General features: G+C 37.8%; 1 non-coding gene across 1 annotated transcript; it reads left to right on the forward strand.

Annotated features, from left to right (window-relative positions):
- Positions 1–2,777: 2,777 nt before the first annotated feature.
- Positions 2,778–2,884, forward strand: LOC114009220 (U6 spliceosomal RNA). Its single transcript, XR_003550663.1, has one exon. It is a non-coding gene; the product is annotated as a U6 spliceosomal RNA (small nuclear RNA).
- Positions 2,885–22,584: the final 19,700 nt, after the last annotated feature.

Raw genomic sequence — 22,584 nt, forward strand, 5'->3', positions numbered from 1 at the left:
AGCTAAACATAAATTCCATCTAATACTAACATAACTGATAGCTAACTACTGTAGGAAACACACTAGATCTGACAATATCATAGCTTAAAAATATAAAACAGACAACATATAGAAATTTGCAATTTTGAAAACTTTTTTTTTAAACTTAGCACTACCATTTTAGATAAATCTACCTTTATAAAAGAAAGTTATCCCCCCACTGTTTTATTGGGATAAAAATCAAGTTACATAAGGAGGCTGTGATAAATTAAGATGCAAACTGTAATCTCTATAGTAACCTCTAATAAAATAACTTTTTTTTAAAAGAGAGATTTTTGCTATAGGGTATGTGTGCTTGTTGGAGAGACAGAGGGACAGAAAGTGAGAAATCACCACCCCACCCCACCCCGGGGGTGGGGGGGAATGGCCATGCTGCAATCCCTTCTCTATTCTCATCTCAGGATTTTGAGCACACATGAAGATGTGCCCAGTGTGAGTTTTGAGCTACTGGGTCCAGGACTTGAACTGTAGCCTCTAACATGGGAATCCAGTGACATAACCATTAAGACATCTGTTGGCCCTTAAAAATAACTCTTCAAAAAATGGTTTAAATGTGACCAGCAGTTAGTGTAACGGCTATGTTGCTGGACTCCCATGTAGCTGACTGTGGTTTGAGTCCCAGACCCGGTGGCTTAAACTCATGCCGGGCGCGTGTGTGTGCGCGCCCAAGATCCTGAGAGGAGAATAGAGGAGAAGGGATTATGGCGTGGCCATAGCCCCTGGGGGGTGATTTCTGGCTTTCTGTCTCTCTCTCTTGCTCTTTCTGGTGAGCGCATGGGCCCTATAGCAAAAACCTGGGGGGGGGGGGAGGGGAAGGAAAAAAGAAGAAAGAAAAAAAAAATGGTTCAAAAAAGCCAGCAGGGGAATTTAAATGGTACATTAGAAGAAGGCAGTGAAGGAAAAATGACAGGAGTAAATCAATCATATAAATAATCACAACAAATGGGAACACACCAAACATGCCACTCAAAACAGAGACTGTCACACTGGATTAAACAGCAGGACCAGATTTCAGACTTTCACAAAAGACAACACACCTTAGATTCAAAGATACAAATAGGCTGAAAGTAAAAGAACAGACAAGATGTTCTATATAAACTGACAATAAGATAACAGGAATGGCTACGTAACAGCAGATGACATAGTCTGCTAGAGTAGATTTTAAAATTGTAGTAAAGATAAAAAGGGATATTTCATAATGATAGAAGAGTAATACATCAGAAAGGTATAAAATTTATCAATATTTTATACCTAAAGGAGCCCCCAAAAACATGAAATAAAAACTGACAAACCTGAACAAGGAAACCATGAGAGAGAAAATCAATAAGAAAATAGAAGACTTCATCAACGCTATCAATTAACTTGACCTGACTTAAATTTACAGAACATTCCACCCAAAAACTGTTCAGAATACACATTCTTCCCCACCCCAACCACCATCTGCCAGAGGGTGTGTGCTTTCCATCAGAGAGAGACCAAGGGAGAAAACACCCCTAATGGGGCATGGTCATGCTGCAATCCATTCTCCATTTTCCAATCCTATAGGGAGTTGAGGCAGGTATCTACATGTACCTGGCATGTTTTTCAAGCTGCCAGGACCAAGATTTGATCCATTTGGTCAGTCATGTGTCATCTGGTTCCCTTAAGTCAGCAGATCAGACCAGAATACACTCCTTTAAAGTGCACAAGAACATTCTCCAAGACTGATCACATGCTAGGACACAAACTAAACTCACTACCTTTACAACTGAATCACAAAATGGAGTTCCCTGATAACAAAAGAATAAAATTATAATCTATAACAGAAAGAAATCTGGGACAAACCACGGTTCAAAGGAGAAATCACGAGAGAAATATTTTGAAATGAGTCAAAATGAGAATGCAACAAATCATTCATCCTGGGATGTAGCTAGAACAGGAAAATTTATGGCTTTAAATGCCTATATTAGAAAACAATACTCTCAAATCAATAGACCAAGCTTCCACGTCTTTAAGAAATTAGAAAAAGAGCAAACTAAATCCAAAGCAAAAAAAAAAAAAAAAAAAGATTAAAATAAGTGAATGAAACAAAAATAGAAAAAGGAGATAATAAGTTAGTTGTAAAAAGTAATTAAGAAAATTGACAACTTTTTATATAAAATGACCATAAAGTTATTAAAAAATAAAGAAAAAAGAGCAGGCGCAAATTACCAATATCAGAAATGAAGGAAAGGAAATCACTATTAGCCCTTCAGAGATTAAAAGAGTATTATGAATAACTTTAAACCAACAAATTAGCAGCATACACTAGAAATTCTTAGAAAAACGAATTACCTGAACTGACTCAACTAGAAAATCTGAATAGATCTGTAACAAAAAATTTGAATTACTCATTAAAAATCTTCACACTAAGAAACGTTTAGGCACAGATGGTTTCATCAAAGAAGTTTATGAATATGTACGAAATAACAGCAACCTTTTATCTCTTTCAAAAATACAGGTGAGAACACTCACCCAACTCATTCTATGAGGCCAGTATTATCCTGACATCAAAGACAACACAAAAAACTACAAGCCAGTATTATCTCTCATGAACAGATGTAAAAATTCTCTAAAAACTTTAACAGGACAAATTTAGCAACAATATAAAAGGATTATACATTGTGACCAAGTGGGATTTATCTTGGAATTAAAGGTTTGTTAACCATTTGAAAACTAATTATATAAAATATCATGAGCAGAATAAAAAACTAAAACCACTGCTCGCTTCAGCAGCACATATACTAAAATTGGAACGATACAGAGAAGATTAGCATGGCCCCTGCACAAGGATGACACGGAAATTCGTGAAGCGTTCCATGTTTTTAGACAGCAGAAATAGTGTAATAAGAGAGTGGAATAGGGCAGAGGGTCAGACATGGGGTAAAAAACATATATATATGAAAGTAGTAATGGAATTTTATGGATGATAACATGCATGATTAAGCCACTATGCAGTTTACTTTAGAGGGGAAACCACATTTAGTATGTTGTAATGATGCTCAGGGAATGAATGTAAATTAAAAAAAAAAATTCAGAGAAAAAAATACTAAAACTGTTACCAAAATTTAAAGAAGAAATTGTGTATCTGATGACCACAGTAAGATATATAGCCCCAGCTAGGTACTATTTTATAGTATGTTCATTCTACTCACTGAGGTTTATGCCTAAAGTCAGACATGGGTTCTTGTGTATGTATATATCAGCTGTGCTTGCTATTGCAAATATTTAGACAAATTAAGTTCATTAGCAAATCAATTAAATGGGGGGGAAAGGCATAGAAAGCAATCATGGATACCAGAGACAATGGGAGGAGGGTTGGACAGGGCAGAGGGTTAGGGATAGGGATATGTTGATGTGCTTGATTGAGCCAACAGACAGTGTATTTTGGATGAAAAATTCATTTTGTATATTGTAATGATGTATAGCACATTAATGTTAAAAAAAAGAAAAATAAATAAAAAAGTTACAAAAACATACAAAAAAAACCCTAAAACCACATGATCATTTTTTATTTCAATTTATTTATTTGAAACCACATTGATCATTTTAATAGACACAAAAAAAGGCACTGAAAAATAATCCGAAACCTATTCATTATAAAAACAAAAACAAAAACAAACAAACAAAAAAAACACTAGAAAATTGGGAATAAAAAGATCATCCTCAACCAAGTAAAGGGCATCTATGAAAAACCAACACCTGAGGGAATAGAATAGAGACCCCAGAAATAAACCCCAAAGCTTATAGCCAACTGATTTTCAACAAAGAATACCAGTCAATCCACTGAGAAAAGGGAAACCTTTTTTAGCAAATGATACTGGAAAAACTGGATATCCACCTGCAGAAAGATGAAACTGAATCCCCATCTTTCACCATTAACAAAAATCAACTCAAAATGGGTCAAAGATCTGAATCTAAGACCTCAAACTATAAAACTACTGGTGGAAAATACTGGGGAAACTCTGGGAGACACTGGGTTAGGCAAAGACTTCTTAAATAAGACTCCCAAGGCATAGGCAATAATCCCTAAACTAGACAAGTGGGACTATTTCAGATTAAGAAGTTTCTACACACCAAAGGACAGAGTAACAAGTGTGAATCAACAACTCTCAGGATGGGAGAATATTTTTGTCAAATATGCCTCAGACAAGAGACTGATAACCAGAATACACAGGGAACTCAACTTACCAGGGGGGGAAAAATTAACCCAATTAAAAGATGGGAAAATGAGCTGAACAAAAATCTAAGACAGACATACAAACAGCCAAAAAGCACATGAAGAAGTGCTCAACATCCCTCATCATAAGGGAGATGCAGATTAAAAGCACAATGAGATACCACCTAACCCCTGCCAGAATGGCAAAGATTGAAAATACAAAAAGTGATGAATGTTGGCAGGGATGTGGTAAAAAGGGAACTCTCCTACACTGTTGGTGGGAATATAAACTGTTTCAGCCACTGTAGAAAACAATATGGAGATTCCTAAGAGATCTACAAATAGGGGACCAGCTGTTGGCGTAATGGCTATGTCGCTGGAGTCCCATGCAGTCGACCACAGTCCGAATCTCGAACCCGGTGACTTAAACTCATGCTGTGTGCATGTGAGTGCGTGCCCAAGGTCCCGAGAGGAGAATAGAGGAGTAGGGATTGTGGCATAGCCACCCCCGTCTCCCCTGGGGGGGTGATTTCTCACTTTCTGTTTCTCTGTCTTTCTGGTGAGTGCACACGCCCCATAGCAAAAACCTCCTCCCGCCAAAAAAAAAAAAATATATATCTACAAATAAAACTACCATTTGGTATAGCAATCCCAATTCTGGTATCTACCCAAAGGACAGGAGAATGCTCAGTCGAAAAAGCACTTGCACATTAATGTTTATTACTCATGATTGCTAAGACATGGAAACAACCCAAATGTCCACAGATGAATGGACAGAAAAAGAGTGGTACATATACTCTAAGGAATATTACTCAGCCATAAAAAACAAGACCCTGGCATTGTAGAAAGAGGTAAAACATGGAGGATCTATTGCTAAGTGAAGCACACCAGGATATGAAAGAAAGATACTGTATGTATCCACTTAATATATACCGACTATCAGCACTTTATGGTAGAGATCAAAATATTGGAGCGCGTGAAAATAGTTAAGGATGCTGAAGACAGTGTGGAACAGGGCATGGGGGATAAGGGAAGAGTATAGAGAAGCATAGCAAGAGAACAAATAGAGAGGCATGACATTAGTGGGACACAGAAATAGTTTATTACCTGTTGATGATAACATGTATAATACTCTCAGTTAGACTGGTCTGAGAAGTATTTTATGTTGGGTAACTTATTTATACAAGCCAAATGATATATAATGATTGAATGTTTAAAAAATAATGAGAATAAATAATAATAATCTGAAAAATATGAAAAGCTATTTTGTGATGATGATGTGGATAGTAATGTCTTTGTCTTGACTGACATGCATGGTAATCACGCTGGAAAAAGAAATGCAATACACTGTAAAGATACATGTGATTCAATGTAATATAAAAAAGATTATGATAAATGAAATTAAATTAAAAAAAAGAAAAATCCACCTGACTTTCTTTCAAATATCAGGAGAAAAACAAAGATGTCTGTTTTTACTTTGTCTATAGACTACTGTACTGTGAGTTCCAGTTTGTGCAGTACTACCAAAATATAATAAATAAATAATTTAAAGCTATTACATGCACTTGGTTTAGAAAGAAAGAAATAAAGATTATTTATTTATTTATTTATTTGGAGAGGTTTTCGCTATAGGGTGTGTGCGCTCGCCAGACAGACAGAGAGACAGAAAATAAGAAATCACCCCCCTCAAGGGGGATGGTCATGCTGCAATCCTTTCTCCTCCATTCTCCTCTTGGGATCTTGGGCACACACGCACACGCACCCGGCGTGAGTTTTAAGCCACCGGGGCCGGGCCGCAAACTGCGGTCGACTACGTGGGAGTCCAGCGACATAGCCATTATGCTAACTGCTGGTTCCCAAGATTACTATTTAATTTTTAAGAGAGATTTTTGCTAGGGCACATACTTTCACTAGAGAAAGACAGAGAGACAGAAAATAAGAAATCACCCCCCCCAAGGGGGATGGTCATGCTGCAATCCTTTCTCCTCCATTCTCCTCTCAAGATTTTGGATACCCACACATGCCTGGCCTGAGTTTCAAGCTGTGGGATCCAGGATTCAAACCTCAGTTGTCATGTCAGAGTCCAGAGATGCAGTAACCATTACTCCATCTGCTGGTCCCATGAAGGAAAGAAATGAAACTGTTCTTTATCAGATGTCATTATCCCACATGTGGAAAATCTTTAGGAACCACTTAAAAACTATTATAACTAATACAAGCTTACAAAAATCACAAGATAAAAGATCAATATAAAATACTCAATCACACATAATTCTAGGAACAACACAATTAAGACAACAATTCTATTCAAAATAGGACGAAAAAGAATATTTAGAACTAAACTTTTAAAAAGTAGTACAAGATTTATATTTGTCTACTGTTACAAAACATTGCTGAGAGAAAAAAGATCTAAATAAATGGAGAAATATTCCATCCTTGTGAACTGGTAGACTCAAATATGAAAATCCTCAAATTTATCTGTAGACTCAACACAATCGCTTTCAAAATCCCAGCTGGCATTTCCATAGAAATAAGCCGATCTTAAATTTTTTTTAAGAATTATTTTATTTAACTTTATTTATTTATTTATTTTAATTTGACCAGAGAGGGACAGTGAGAGAGAAAGACAGAGAGAAGGAAAGTGAGAAAAGCAAGTCTCCAGGTCAGGACTTGAACCGCAGTTGGCCATGTGGCACTAAGTCTAGTGCCCTTAACCACCACACCACCTGCTGGCCCTCCCCGTCTTAATTTTATAGGAAAACACAAAGTACCTAAAATAGATAAACAACTTGAAAAACAAACAAACATAAAGTTGGAGAACATTACCAAATTTCTCAAAATATATCAAGAAATGAAAAGCCAAAACTGGAAGAGATGACCACCAAACCACAAATCTAGTAAAGCATTTGTTATTCAGAATAAAATGAACTCTCGCAACTTAAAAAAGAAAAATAGAAAAGAAAAGAAAAATGCAATTTAAAAACAGGCAAAAGACCTGCTTAAAAAATTCACCAAAAGATACACACAGGATCAATCATAGGTGTGGTAGTTAAAGCAGCTGGATCCCACATGGTTGACTATGTGGAGAATCCCAAACCTGATGGCTTGAGAAGTGAGCCAGGTGCATGTGAATGTATGCCCAAAATCCTGTGAGGAAAATGGAAGAGGGACTGTGGTGTGTCCATCCCCCATGGGGGGAGTGATTTTTCACCCTCTGTCTCTCCCTCTCTTTATATCTATCTCCTTTTCTCTCTCCAGTAAGCATACATACTGTCTGGCAAATTTAAAGGAAAAAAAAAAAAGGATACACACAAATGGCTTGTAAGTACAAAAAAGTGCTCAACATCATCAGTCTTCAGGAAGATGGCAATTATAACCTAAATGAGATACTATAATATACTCTAAATTGGCTATAATCAAAAAGACAATGCCAAGTTTTGGTGAGGATACAAAGAAACTAGAACCTTTGGCAGTTTCCTAAAAACTTAAATCAATAATATATCCCATTAATTCCACTTCTAGGAACTTACCCAAGACAAACAAAGCATGTCTATATAAAGAATTGTGCATGAATATTCAAAGCATTATTTAGATTAAAAAAAGTTCAAACGATAAGCGTCTATTAACTAGTGTATAGATAAATGAAATATAGTACATCAACACAATTAAATTTCATCAGTAAAAACAGGTGACAAAATATTGATACATGTAATGCCATGGATGAACTTCAAAACCTATTAAGTGAAAGAAACCAAATATAAGAGTTTAATGTAGTATGATTCCTTTTGGAAGAACTATCCAGAAACAGATAAAATATCTGTAGAAATAGAAAGTAGATCAATAGTTGGCTGGAGAAAGAGGGTATGGGACTTCGGAACTGACTGCAAAAAGGCTTGAGGAAATCTGAGGAGTGATGGATTAGTTCTAAAATCTAGAAACCATTCACTTGTATACTTAGGACAGAAGAACTTTACATAGTGTAAATTATACCTCAATAAAGTTATAAAATAAAATTAAATTTTGTAGATATTAAGCTCCTTTAGCCAACTCTAAACACTTTCCTTTGAACATTACTTTATTTAACTTTATTTATTTATTTTTAATTTGACCAGAGAGAAACAGAGTAAGAAAGAGAGACAGACAGAAAAGTGAGAAAGCATGCCACCAGGTCCGGGAATGGAACTGTGGTCAGCCATGTGGGAGTCCAGCGCTCTTAACCACCATGCCAACTGCCAGCTCTGAATGTATTTTTCTTAAAAACAAAAAACAAAAAACAAACAAACAAACAAAAAACACTAATTTTTAAAGTTATTGCATCGTATACCAACAATTTCTGGCAAATTTAAAAAGAACACTATAATTTGGCTGTATTAGTGAGCTCTGACCTATATTTGACTAAAATTTTGAAAGAAAAAAAACAAAGTAATCATGATATTTAAGGAAGCTGACATATTGTCACCTGCATATATTTCACTTATTCTAGGATGACAGTTAAATTCAATATAATTGTATTTAAATAAAATCACAGATAAGATCAGGAAATCGTTTTACAAATAATCTAGCCCAATCCTTTCGTTTTACAGATAAGAAGAGGCAAATAGATGAAACGAGATGTTCAACACCACACCTTCAAAGTTAGATGCAAAGCTGTTCAGTCTCTTCCCTGCTCTTTCTGAGCACTGACTACAATTTTATTGAAAAAAGTAGTAGTAAAAGAATATAAAAAACAATTACAGAGAAAACATTCAGGAAACAGCTAAGCATATGATTAATTTTTTTTTTTTGAGAGGTTTTTCGCTATAGGGCACGTGCGCTCGCCAGACAGACAGAGACAGAGAGACAGAAAGTGAAAAATCACCCCCCGGGGGGATGGTCACGCTGCAATCCCTTCTCCTCCATTCTCCTCTCGGGATCTTGGGCACGCGTGCACACGCGCCTGGCATGAGTTTAAGCCACCGGGTCCGGGACGCAAACCGCTGTCAACTACATGGGAGTCCAGCGACATAGCCATTACGCTAACTGCTGGTTCCCAGCATACGACTAATTTTTCATCGCATGAAAAATCCATTATGACTCCAATTCTTGGCTCCTTTTACATTCTAAAAAAGGGGAGAGAAACTTTAGAGAACTTTTCACATATTCATTATACATTTTAAAAATTCAAAACATCTCCATAAAGTAAAAATTACCTTGTTATTATATATAATGAAAATCTAAGAAACTCAGGTTCAAAATTACTAACTTGTCATGGTTTTAAAGTTGGTAAATAATTAAGCCAGAATTTAAAAGATTGAGTGTATCTGCTTTCAAAGTTCATGAGCACCTTTTTGCATACTTCAGATATTTTTCATCAATGGTTTCTAAAACAATTATTTCGATAAATATTATTTGGGTTCACACCTCCAATATATAGAAACTATGTTTATTGTAAAGGTCACAAAGTAGACATTTTTAAAAAAGAATTATTTCATCTAATTTTATTGTCATTATTTATTTATTTTTTGTTTTTGAAGTTGACCAGAGAGGAAACAGAAAGGGAGAAGGAAAGTGAGAAAGTAAGCTGGCAGGTGTGGGACTTGAACCGCAATCAGTCATGTGGGAGGGAGTCCATCTTCCCTAACCACAATGCCACCTGCCATCCCACAAACTAGACATTTTAAAAGGGTAAGATTAAAAAAATAAGTGAATCAGGACCAGTAGATGGTGTAATGGCCATGTTGCTAGACTCCCACGTAGTCAACCATGGTTCAAGTCCTGGACCTGGCGGCTTAAACTCATGCTAGGCGCATGCGCGTGTGTGCCCAAGATCCTGAGAGGAGAATGGAAGAGAAGGGATTGGAGCATGGCCATCTCCCCTGGGGGGTGATTTCTTGCTTTCTGCCTCTCTCTGTCTTTCTAGCTAGTTCACGTACCCTATAGCAAAAAAACAAAAACCTCTCTGAAAATAAAAAAGTGGATCTAGATGGTATGGGTTGGATAATGGTTTGTTGCTTCAAAAGGTTCATGTTTTGGAATTTGATCTCAGCAGGCAGTGACTGGATATTCCCCAGAATTTGAGGTGTAAGGACTTGACTGCACTGTAAATGTGTTAAGTAAAAACTTAATTTCTTTATGGTGTCTCAGGATGGGGCCCTCAAGATTGAGTTCTAGTGTGGATATAAGAAGAGGAAATAAGGCAGGCAGAAGTCATAGGGATACAAACTTGAAAGAGAAAAACTCATGGATACAGACTTCCAGGCAGGCTACGTGGTGCACTGGCAATGTGCGGTTCCAGAGAGGCCAGATCTCACATGGTAATCACAATCTGAATTCTTAGTCCAGTCAGAAACACACCACGCAAGTGCCTAAGGAGCTAACGTGGGCTGGAGAGCTGGAGGAAGGGGATGGAGGGACCAGACCCTGTGGAGGGTGCCTCTCTTTATTTCCCATGTGTATGTACTCACTTCATCATAAATAAGAAAAAGAAAAAAGGTCTGCCTAACACCATTATCTGAAGCCTTTAGGCTTTACATCCATCAGAATCCTGAGTTTTGTGAATAAACCTCTATTTTCTTTATAAATCCACCCAGCTTCAAATACTTCCGCTAGCAAAGCAATAATGGACTAATATACTAGAAGTTCTGATTTCCTTTCCACAACGAACTGAATTATCTTGCACAGCCCCAGCCCCATCTACTATGTCTTCTCCAATATTTACACATCACTTGGAAAGTATTAATCTAAATACTACTGTTTTACTAGAATTAAATATCATGTTCCTTTATGATTTTCTTTGATTCTTTCTACTTTATCTTAAAGGCTTTTATTTGTATATTTCTAATTCCATTAATTCCTAAATTAAACTTGAGTTTTGTTATTCTTATCATCTTTTATTTCTAACCTTTTGAAATTGAAAATATATCCACTTAAAATCTCCAGCATCTTCATCAATAAAGCAGGACATTCTTAAGTAAAATCAGAGCTTTTAATGACGTAAGAATAAACTGTATGAAGAAGTGAAAACTGCTTCTGATAAAGTGAAAGTTTTCTGCCAAAAAGATTATAGTGTTTAGGTAGAAAAGGCAAGTAAAAAAAAACAAACAAACAAAAAATGCAAACAAACAAAAAGGAGCTATTTCCATAATACTAAAACTGGCATTTTAAAATACAATTTGCAGGGACCAGCAGCTGGTGTAACAGCTATGTCTCTGGACCCCATGTAGTCGACCGCGGTTCTAGTCCTGGACCCAGTGGCTTAAACTCACACCATGTGCGTGTGCATGTGTGCCCAAGATCCTGAGAAGAGAATGGAGGAGAAGGGATTACATCATGGCCATTCCCCCTGGGGGGTGATTTTTCGCTTTCTGTCTCTCCGTATCTTTCTGGCGAGTGTATGTGTCCCTATGGCAAAAACCTCTCCAAAAAAAAAAAAAAAACGAAAAAAAAAAAAAAAAAAAACACAATTTGCCAGAGTGTACATATGCTTGCCAGTGAGAGAGAGAGAGAGAAAATCTCCCACTGGGAATAGTCACATTACAATCCTTTCTCTTCTATTACTCCTCCTTTCAGGATTTTGGGCATGAACACACGTGTGTTGGCATGTTTCTAAAGCCACTGGGTTGAGGACTTGAACTGCATAGTTGAACATGTGCAATCCAGCCACTCGAACCAGCATGTCATGGGCTGGTCCTGTAAACTAGTCTTTTTAGTATAAACAGTAAATAATCTCTAAACCTCACAAAAAGTAAAATCTGTTCTCTGAGTTAAATAAAATCTTTGAGACAGGTGCAGATCAGTTTATATGGAACCAGAAAGGTAGTAATCAGGTTGTAATATATGCTTCACTAGAATTCAACAAGGCCACGTTGTAGACCATTAGAAACATATGGCAAATTTCTAGGTTAAAATGCTGAAATAGAGGACCAGCAGATGATGTAATTGTTACACTGCTGGGCTCCCATGTAGTTGACTGCAGTTCAAGTCCTGGACCTGGTGGCTTAAAACTCATGACGGGCATGTGTGCATGTGCACCCATGATCCTGAAAGGAGAACAGAGGAGAAGAGACTGCAGCATGGCCATCCCTCTTGGGGGGGTTCACTTTCTGTCTCTCTGGTGAGCACATGCACCCTATAGCAAAACAAAGAAAAAATTCTCTCAAAAAAAAAAAAAAAAAAAAAGCTTAAATAGATTTGGCACTGGATTACCTTTTACCAATACGAAGCTCAATCCAATATAAAGATCTTGCTCCTCAAATCCAGTTTTTGCTGTTCAATTCCTTTCAGATGTTAGAATCTTTTATTTAATCAAACTTGTTCTACAAATCAATACATAGTCACTTTATGCTATACCAGTGTTTCTTCAGATTATGAGACCTACAGTTTACATAGACTAAGGAGGCTCCTTAAACCAGTTTCTTAATTAGTTTATCTAAGATTCTGTTCTCTTTCCAACAAATTTTTGCCTTCTTGAGGGTGCTACTGCCACTTTTGAGAATAAATGTGCTAAATCAGCTACCACAAATAGTTACATTATAAAGTTACCAGAACTTGTTTTTTTAAAATAACTGGAGAAACTCAAGATAAAGAAAGTGTAAGAACTATTGCTTAAGAACTTTCAAGTTCACTTTTCTGAATGAATTCCTACAGTATTTTCAAAACACAGAAGAGAGAAAAGCAAAATTGGAAAGAACTGCAGTGGGTCAAGACAGGCATCCAAAGAAAAAACTGGAAACTAAAACAAACTTGTAGTAATAACTGGTGCTAACTTCACTTTGAAAACTATAAGCTGCTATGGACCTGGAAAACTCAAGACGACCGTGCCCACTGAGAGGAGGATGCGAAAGGAATGAATCACTGAGGATGTACTTATAGCCAAAATCACTGAGTTTGAGGTTGTCTCTTCCTAAGTGGCTTACCTAATAACTACCTGACTTTGACAATGATTTCTTCCTGTTGAATAGGAAACAGAATTGTTTATAATGTAGTATTTCTCTATTTATGCTAATTTTTATTTTGGTTATTTTTATATAAGCAATTACATATGTGACACATTTTCATGGCAATTCCAACCATTTTTTAAGGAATTATTTCATTTTATGTATTATTATTATTATTTTTAATTTGACCAGAAAGAGAGAGAGAAAGAAAGAGGAAAAGTGAGAAAGCAAGCTATCAGGTAAGGGACTCAAATCACGGTAACCAATGTGGGAGTTCAGAGCCATAATCCACCACACCACCTGCTGGCCTCAGCAACTGCAATTATAATAGTAGCCTCTAAGTCAGCCATCCTGTTTTATATCTATCCTATCTTTAAAAATCACAGATTCAATTATTCTTCTATGATCCTGATTTGTTTAGGCAATCTTGTGCTACCTCTCTATGTGTATTTATCTTTCTGCATCTATATCACATTGGGATTATTTATAGAATTCTAGATTTCATATTAGATTATTATGAACTGCTTGATGCCAAAGGCATTTTCATTTATTTTTATACTACCAGCACCTACCACAGTGTCAGAAATTTTCATGATGAATAAATGTTATACTGAACTGAACTGTTGGTATGTTAAACACTTTATCACATACATATATGATACACAACCAAACTGACTTTTGAGAAAGGTTTTTGCTAATTTTCTACCAAACAGAATTAGATGATTAAGAAACGTTCTCTTCCTTGAATTGTCTCTGTTTTGAATTCATAATGCCTAAGGCATGCATATTTACTATTATGTATATAATGAAAGAGTAGGGGTTGCTAATCAAATACCTACAATGACCATGAAGTCAGTCCAGCTAAATGAGTAAAAGAACATATAGACACAAAGAAAAAGATGGGGCCAGCATGCGTTGTGGCAGTTAAGGCTGGATCCCACATAACCAACTGCGCAGTTTGAGTCTATAACCTAATGGCTTGAAAAGCCTACCAGGTACATTTGTATGGGTGCCTAAAATCTTGAAAGAAGTAGAAGAAAAGGTACTACAGCACAGCTATACCCCCTAGGGACTGATTGCTCACTTTTTCTCTCTCTACCAAGCACATGTGCCCTTTAGCAAACTAAAAAACAAAAAAAATCAAAAACAAGGGAAAAAAATGGTAATCTGGAGACAATGCCCAAAGAAGTAACTCTAGTTGACTGTAGGCACCTGGGAATGCAGATCATGTGGTCAGATCTTTTAAGTGTTTAAGGGAGGCTGGAATTTTGCCCTTTCTCACTCCTATTTTTTTCTTTTTAATATAGTTTTTTGATTTTTAAATCTTGATCACTTTCTTTCTTTCTTTTACCACTACCAGTGAAAACAAATCTGTAGACCAATTTCGGCCTATAGGACATTAATTTATGACCTTTGAAAAGAATGCAATTTGTTCAACTGATAATGACAGGTATTTGTTTGATTTGGATCAAGGAATTGAATTTAAATACTGCTTTAATTTTTTATTTTTTCCTTACCTTCTTCCTCAGGTTCATATACATGCAACCTTTTCTCTCTCTCAGTATGACACAATCATATTGGTTTTCTTTTAGTTCCAAAGAGTCTTCCTTCTGCTTTACCACACCTTTATAAACAAACCTCCGGCCTGGAATGCCACCCACTTCTCCAATTATAAACTACTACTCTCATAATCATTCAAACCGGCTAACTCCTACTCTGGTCATTGTCCCAAGAAAGCATTCTATATATAATCTTTCCTAAACTAGATTAAGTCACCTGTTAAACATACTTTCAAGTGCTCTTCCCACAGGACTTGTAACTAAAATAACAATTTCTGTAACTAGTTGTGACTGTCCTTGGACTTCAAGTTCTGAGAGGCCAGAAAGAGAGTATACTTGTTCATTAGTATATTTTGATAAGTACAGCACATGACAGACATCAATTATATTAGAAGGAAGAAATAAAAGCTAATCTTTTACTATCATGCAAAAAGAATAAATTAAAAGACAGCTAAATTAAGCTTTTCCTGAGATCAAGGGGAAGAGTTTCACTTAAGTATATTCTTTACTTGAACTTATGTATGTATCTCTTTATTCAGCTCTTAAAACCTATTCTATTTGGGGGAACCAGCAGTTAGCGTAATGGCTATGTCACTGAACTCCCACGTAGTCGACCGCGGTTCGCGTCCAGGACCCAGTGGCTTAAAACTCACGCCGGGCGTGTGTGCATGCGTGCCCAAGATCCTGAGAGGAGAATGGAGGAGAAGGGATTGCGGCGTGGCCATCTCCCCTGGGGGATTGATTTCTCGCTTTCTGTCTCTCTGTCTCTCTCTGTCTGTCTGGCGAGTGCACGCGCCCTATAGCGAAAACCTCTCCCCCCCCCCCAAAAAAAAAAAAAACAACCCTATTCTATTTGGTATTTTTCTCTAATGTGTCTACTAGATCTGTTTAGTACTGAAAATGTACTGAATCTTTCAATATATAACTGTATTTTGCTGAGTTGAATTTGTACTTCGAATATTTTTTGCTCTATATATTTAGCTATTTGGTTCACAGAAAGTTTTACCTGTTGTATTTTCTTGACAAATATAATTACCTTATACTTACCTATTGTTCTCATGTCTCTGTAAATGCATTAGTGTGTTTAACCTTAAATTCTACTCTGTGTGGAATTAATACTGTCAATCCTCTTCTCTTTCTTTACTTTCCTTTGACATTGTTGGCCCAAAATCTTTATTTTCATCTCAACAACTTCACTTCTTTATTCTCCCTTGGTGACTTCTCCATCTCAAAAATTTTAAAAAGGCTGATCTGCCTATAAGGGTAGTCCTTCTCTCTTTCCTTCCTGGTTAAGTTTTCCTTTCCCTCTCAAGAGGAACAAAAATGTTCAACTCTCTCTCCTCCTGTGACTGTTCTACTTATGGAGTAGTCTGTTTTCTTCACTTTCCTTAATAAACTAGCTTTCATTCTTAAAAAAAAGAAAAGGGGAAAAAAAAAAAAGGATGTTAAACACTCTCTATGCTAATGACTCCAGCCTGGACACCTCCCCCACACCCCAACACACACACTTTTTGAACTCCCTACTGGTATTACTTGACTGCCTATTTGACATTTCCATTTGTTGTAAAACAACCACCTCAGGGCCAACCCCATAGCCTAGCAGTTATGAGAGCCAGATCCCACATGGATGATGACAGACAGTTCAAGTCTCCGCCCTGGCATCTTTTTAAAAATTTTTTAAATTTTATTTTTCTTTTGAGAGGTTTTTGATATAGGGCGCGTGCACTCGCCAGACAGACAGACAGAGACATGGAGACAGAAAGCAAGAAATCACCCCCCAGGGGTATGGTCACGCCTCAATCCCTTCTCCTCCATTCTCCTCTCGGGATCTTGGGCACACACGCACACGCGCCCGGTGTGAGTTTTAAGCCACCGGGCCCAGGACGCGAACCGCAGTCGACTACGTGGGAGTCCAGCGACATAGCCATTACGCTAACTGCTGGTTCCCCACCCTGGCATCTTGAAGAACATGCTGGGTGCATCTGTGTGCATGACTGAGATCCTAAAGGGATGGATAAATGAAGTAGAAGGGACTGAGGTGTGACCATGCCCCATTAGAGAGTGCTTTCTTTCTCTTTTTCTCTGGCAAGCAAATGTGTCTTTTGGCCAAACAAAATCTATCACCCACCTGCCTTGAATCTGAATATTTCCAAAGCATGTTCCTTATACTGCTCTTCACATGTACTCCTTCTCCAATTCATTCTTGGGACCAGCAGTTAGCGTAATGGCTATGTTGCTGAACTCCCATGTAGTCAACCGTGGTTCAAGTCCCGGACCCAGTGGCTTAAACTCACGCCGGGAGCATGTGTGTGCGTGCTCAAGATCCTGAGAGGAAAATGGAGGAGAAGGGACTGCAGTGTGGCCATCTCCCTGGTGGGTGATTTCTCGTTTTCTATCTCGCTGTCTCTGTCTCTCTCTCTCTCTCTGCCCTATAGCAAAAACCTAAAAAAAAAAAAAAAAGACTCAGGAATAGAAGATACATAAAAACAAATAGATATCAAACATGATCTTGTAATTAAAATACCTAACACCTTGGAGGATTTCAAAGGCAGACTGAATGGACTGCCATGTAGGCCGGAGGTACTGAACTCTTGCACCAGGACATATCCATGGAAGCGGAAAGGAGGAGCATACATGTTTTATATGCAGCAAGACTTGATAAATGATGGAAATTGTGGAATGACAGAAAAGGAGAATATTCCTACCAGTATACCACCCTAGTAAGTTATATAAAGCTTCTTTGATGCATCTGAACTTCTTCCACTTTGTCTTTTCCTCATTCAACTCATTACCAGCAGCAGCCAAATTGTGTAATTGATTCAAACCTTTTCTTCCATATACCAGTATTCATTGTACCAGTGTGTACCCAAGATCCCAAGAGGAGAATGGAGGAGAAAGGATTGTGGCATGGCCATCCCCCTGGGGGGAGATTTCTCCCTTTCTGTCTCTCTGTCTCTGGCAAGCATATACGCCCTATAGCAAAAACCTCTCTCCAATGCCCCTCCCCCCCCCCCCCAAAAAAAAAAAAACAACCCTATTCTATTTGGTATTTTTCTCTAATGTGTCTACTAGATCTGTTTAGTACTGAAAATGTACTGAATCTTTCAATATATAACTGTATTTTGCTGAGTTGAATTTGTACTTCGAATATTTTTTGCTCTATATATTTAGCTATTTGGTTCACAGAAAGTTTTACCTGTTGTATTTTCTTGACAAATATAATTACCTTATACTTACCTATTGTTCTCATGTCTCTGTAAATGCATTAGTGTGTTTAACCTTAAATTCTACTCTGTGTGGAATTAATACTGTCAATCCTCTTCTCTTTCTTTACTTTCCTTTGACATTGTTGGCCCAAAATCTTTATTTTCATCTCAACAACTTCACTTCTTTATTCTCCCTTGGTGACTTCTCCATCTCAAAAATTTTAAAAAGGCTGATCTGCCTATAAGGGTAGTCCTTCTCTCTTTCCTTCCTGGTTAAGTTTTCCTTTCCCTCTCAAGAGGAACAAAAATGTTCAACTCTCTCTCCTCCTGTGACTGTTCTACTTATGGAGTAGTCTGTTTTCTTCACTTTCCTTAATAAACTAGCTTTCATTCTTAAAAAAAAGAAAAGGGGAAAAAAAAAAAAGGATGTTAAACACTCTCTATGCTAATGACTCCAGCCTGGACACCTCCCCCACACCCCAACACACACACTTTTTGAACTCCCTACTGGTATTACTTGACTGCCTATTTGACATTTCCATTTGTTGTAAAACAACCACCTCAGGGCCAACCCCATAGCCTAGCAGTTATGAGAGCCAGATCCCACATGGATGATGACAGACAGTTCAAGTCTCCGCCCTGGCATCTTTTTAAAAATTTTTTAAATTTTATTTTTCTTTTGAGAGGTTTTTGATATAGGGCGCGTGCACTCGCCAGACAGACAGACAGAGACATGGAGACAGAAAGCAAGAAATCAATCCATTCTCCTCTCGGGATCTTGGGCACACACGCACACGCGCCCGGTGTGAGTTTTAAGCCACCGGGCCCAGGACGCGAACCGCAGTCGACTACGTGGGAGTCCAGCGACATAGCCATTACGCTAACTGCTGGTTCCCCACCCTGGCATCTTGAAGAACATGCTGGGTGCATCTGTGTGCATGACTGAGATCCTAAAGGGATGGATAAATGAAGTAGAAGGGACTGAGGTGTGACCATGCCCCATTAGAGAGTGCTTTCTTTCTCTTTTTCTCTGGCAAGCAAATGTGTCTTTTGGCCAAACAAAATCTATCACCCACCTGCCTTGAATCTGAATATTTCCAAAGCATGTTCCTTATACTGCTCTTCACATGTACTCCTTCTCCAATTCATTCTTGGGACCAGCAGTTAGCGTAATGGCTATGTTGCTGAACTCCCATGTAGTCAACCGTGGTTCAAGTCCCGGACCCAGTGGCTTAAACTCACGCCGGGAGCATGTGTGTGCGTGCTCAAGATCCTGAGAGGAAAATGGAGGAGAAGGGACTGCAGTGTGGCCATCTCCCTGGTGGGTGATTTCTCGTTTTCTATCTCGCTGTCTCTGTCTCTCTCTCTCTCTCTGCCCTATAGCAAAAACCTAAAAAAAAAAAAAAAAGACAACCCATTCTTCCAGATGCTTTGGCAAATAATCTTGGTATTATGCTTGACTCCTATCTTTCTCACCCCACTTTTGGATCATGAATTTCTACCTTCAATATATACCTGGAATTCAACCATTTCCAAGCCACCATCTTCCCTTATGTTCTCTTAATTGGCCCCCTTCTATCCTTGTCACTCCTTCACAGTTTAAAATAGCAACCAGCAGTTGGTTCTGTTAAAGGTTAGATCATGTCACTCTTCTGCTCAAAATCCTTCACTATCCTTTCTTATTCAGAACAAAAGCCAAAATCCTTAAAAATAATTCACAAGTTCTGAATATGAATGAAAACAATTCTTATCTGAAAACAGGCCTTGATATTCTTTTTTCTTCTCAATAAAATAAAAGTCTAGGACCTGCAGTTGGTGTAATGGCTATGTCACTGGACTCCCATGTAGTCGATCACAGTTCCAGTCCCGGACCTTGTGGCTTAAACTCATGCTTAGTGCTTGTGTGTGCATGCCCAAGATCTCAAGAGGAGAATAGAGGAGAAGGGATTGCTGCATGGCCATCCCTCCCTACCCCCCCCCCCCCCCTCCCCCCCCCCCGGGGGGGGGGTGACTTCTCACTTTCTCTCTCTGTCTTTCTGGCAAGCACATGTGCCTTATAGCAAAAACCTCTCCAAAAAAATAAAATAAAATAAAAGTCTCTATCTTATTTTAGGAAACATTACTTAGAATATTTAAATGCTAGTAAACTGGTGAGAAAAAAATAAAACATTAGATCAGAAGCTAAGAGACAGAGCAGACGATTCTTTATGTTTCCTTACAACTATGAGAGATCTGTTACAACTATGACTCTTGTACTCAAGACCTGAAACGAAAGCATACGGCATTATATTGTTAATTATAAAACAAATATTAGAAGGAAGAAGGACTTACAGTTCTAATGGTAAAAACAACTTTTTTCAAACCAACCCAATAATCATTTCAGTTGACCAACCTAATAATCATTTCAGTTGAACAATAGGAAAAGATCAACTCCAGTTATAGTTGCTCTGATGTGAATAACTGTTTAAATTTGTACATAGTAGAAAATATATGGAACTGTTTGACCTTTCTACTACCAATTCATTTTTCACTTAAATTTACAAAATCTAAACTAATTGTATAATTCACCGTGGTAGATTAAAAACAGTCATAAATTCTTTGCTAGTCCAATATTGGGAGAGAGTCTAATTTCCTTCCCTTTGAATCTAGGCTAACCTTTGTGGCTTGCACAATGAATTTAATTCAGGGGAAATGTTCTTCTGGGAGTCTCAAGGCTAGGTTCCTAAAAAATCTTACAGCTTTTACCCAACCATAATACAACACTGAGAAACCATGTTAAATATCAGACTATGGTGAAATTGTCATGCTAGTGATTTTACATGTGCAGGTACTTTGGCCGATGTCCCAGGTGAGCCCAATCTTCCTCCACCAATGTGGCACTCATATGTATGAAGCCCTCTTGAATCATTTAAGCCAGCCCATCTAACAGTCAAATACCTCCAAGTTACCTCTATCAATACTATGTCGACAAAGCTAAGCCCTGCCTGAATTCCTGACCTACAAAACTGCAAGACATAAGAAGAAACTGGTTGTTACTTTAAGTTTTGTTGGTAGTTTGTTAATTTGTTACACAGCAACAAATAATTGGGACGTGTAGTAACATTTCTTTAAAACTGGCAATAAAAGATTTTTCAAATGCATATTTAACAAGTGCTCAAAAGTGGTAAAGGGTTCATGGAGTAACAGAAGGGAATAAGCCAGGAAATGTTTCTTCTTATTTTCAGGAAGGTAAAACAAGAGAATAAGGAAGCTCCTGGGGTAACTAGATCATCAATGAGCTGGACTTGGCAATGGGCATAAGAATGAAAAGAAAATATTCCTAAATGTTAGGTATAATAATACCTAGCAAAATGAGCAAAGCAGAAAATTAAAACAAATCTATGACCTCAAAGTCTGGGAGACAAGGGTATAAAATATTGTGTTCTTGGTCTATTTGGACAGAGAAAAAATAGAGAACAAGGAATGTGAGTGGAAGGCAGGCAACTAAACAGACAACAGGGACCAAAAGTTATGTAGAATGTACCTTCTCTTAGCTCAGTCTCGGAGAAGCAGCCTTCAAACAAAACAGAGGCTTTTAATTATAATTCTGCCACTTACCAGTTAAATGTTGTATTGACTTGTTTTGAAGCTTCCCTCAAATATAAAGTGTAGATAATAGTACTCAACTCAGAGAGTTTTTCTTAAAGATATTTGAAGTATGTAAAATACATATAAAAGATATTTTATAAATATTACCAAGAAAATATTGTAATATGATAGAATAGGAAAAAAAAAAAAAAGCCTGTGTTAAAATATTATTGTCAGGGGGACCAGCAGGTGGCATGATGGTTGGGGCGCTGGACTCCCAACCTGGTGGCTTACTTTCTCACTTTCTCTCTCTCTCTGCCCCTCTCTGATCAAATTAAAATAAATAAAGTTAATATAATAATTCTTTAAAAAATATTACTGTTAGTACCATTAATAAATTGTACCATTTATTGAGTTCCTTCTGTAGGCCAGGCCGTCTATGAAATTATTTTATATAAATGTGAATATTCAGGAACCAGCAATTAGTGTAATGGCTAGGTCGTTGGACTCCCATGCAGTCGACCACAGTTGGAGTCCTGGACCTGGTGGCTTAAACTCACGCTGGGCGCATGTGCGTGCATGCCCAATATCCCTAGAGGAGAATGGAAGAGCAGGGATTGCGGCGTGGCCATCCCCCGTGAAGGGGGGGGAGGGTGATTTCTCATTTTCTGCTCCGTCTCCTGTCTCTCGTGGCTTTCTGGCGAGTGCACGTGCCCTATAGCAAAAACCTCTCCAAAAAAAAAAAAAGAAAAAAAGAAAAAAAAATTTACTAGATTCTTGCCAGATAGATATTAACCTCCCACTTTACATTTATGAAATAGCTGTGTAAGTGGACCAAAAACTGCCTAGTTCTCCTTTAAAAAGTGACATTGTTGGGATGAGCATATAGTGTAATGGTTAGGTTGCTGGACGCCCACGTAGTTGACTGCAGTTCGAGTCCGGTTCCAGCAGCTTAAAATTCACTCTGAGTGCACGTGTGTGTGGCCAAAATCCCAAGAGGAGAATGGAGAAGGGATTGCAGTGTGGCCATCCCCCCCCCCGGGGGATGACTTCTCACTTTCTGTCTCTCTGGCAAGTGCACACGCCCTATAGCAAAAATCTTTCTATCAAAAAAAAAAAAA

The sequence above is a fragment of the Tupaia chinensis genome, unplaced genomic scaffold, assembly GCF_000334495.1.
Source record: "Tupaia chinensis unplaced genomic scaffold, TupChi_1.0 Scaffold000489_1, whole genome shotgun sequence".
In the NCBI taxonomy this organism is placed as follows: Eukaryota; Metazoa; Chordata; class Mammalia; order Scandentia; family Tupaiidae; genus Tupaia; species Tupaia belangeri.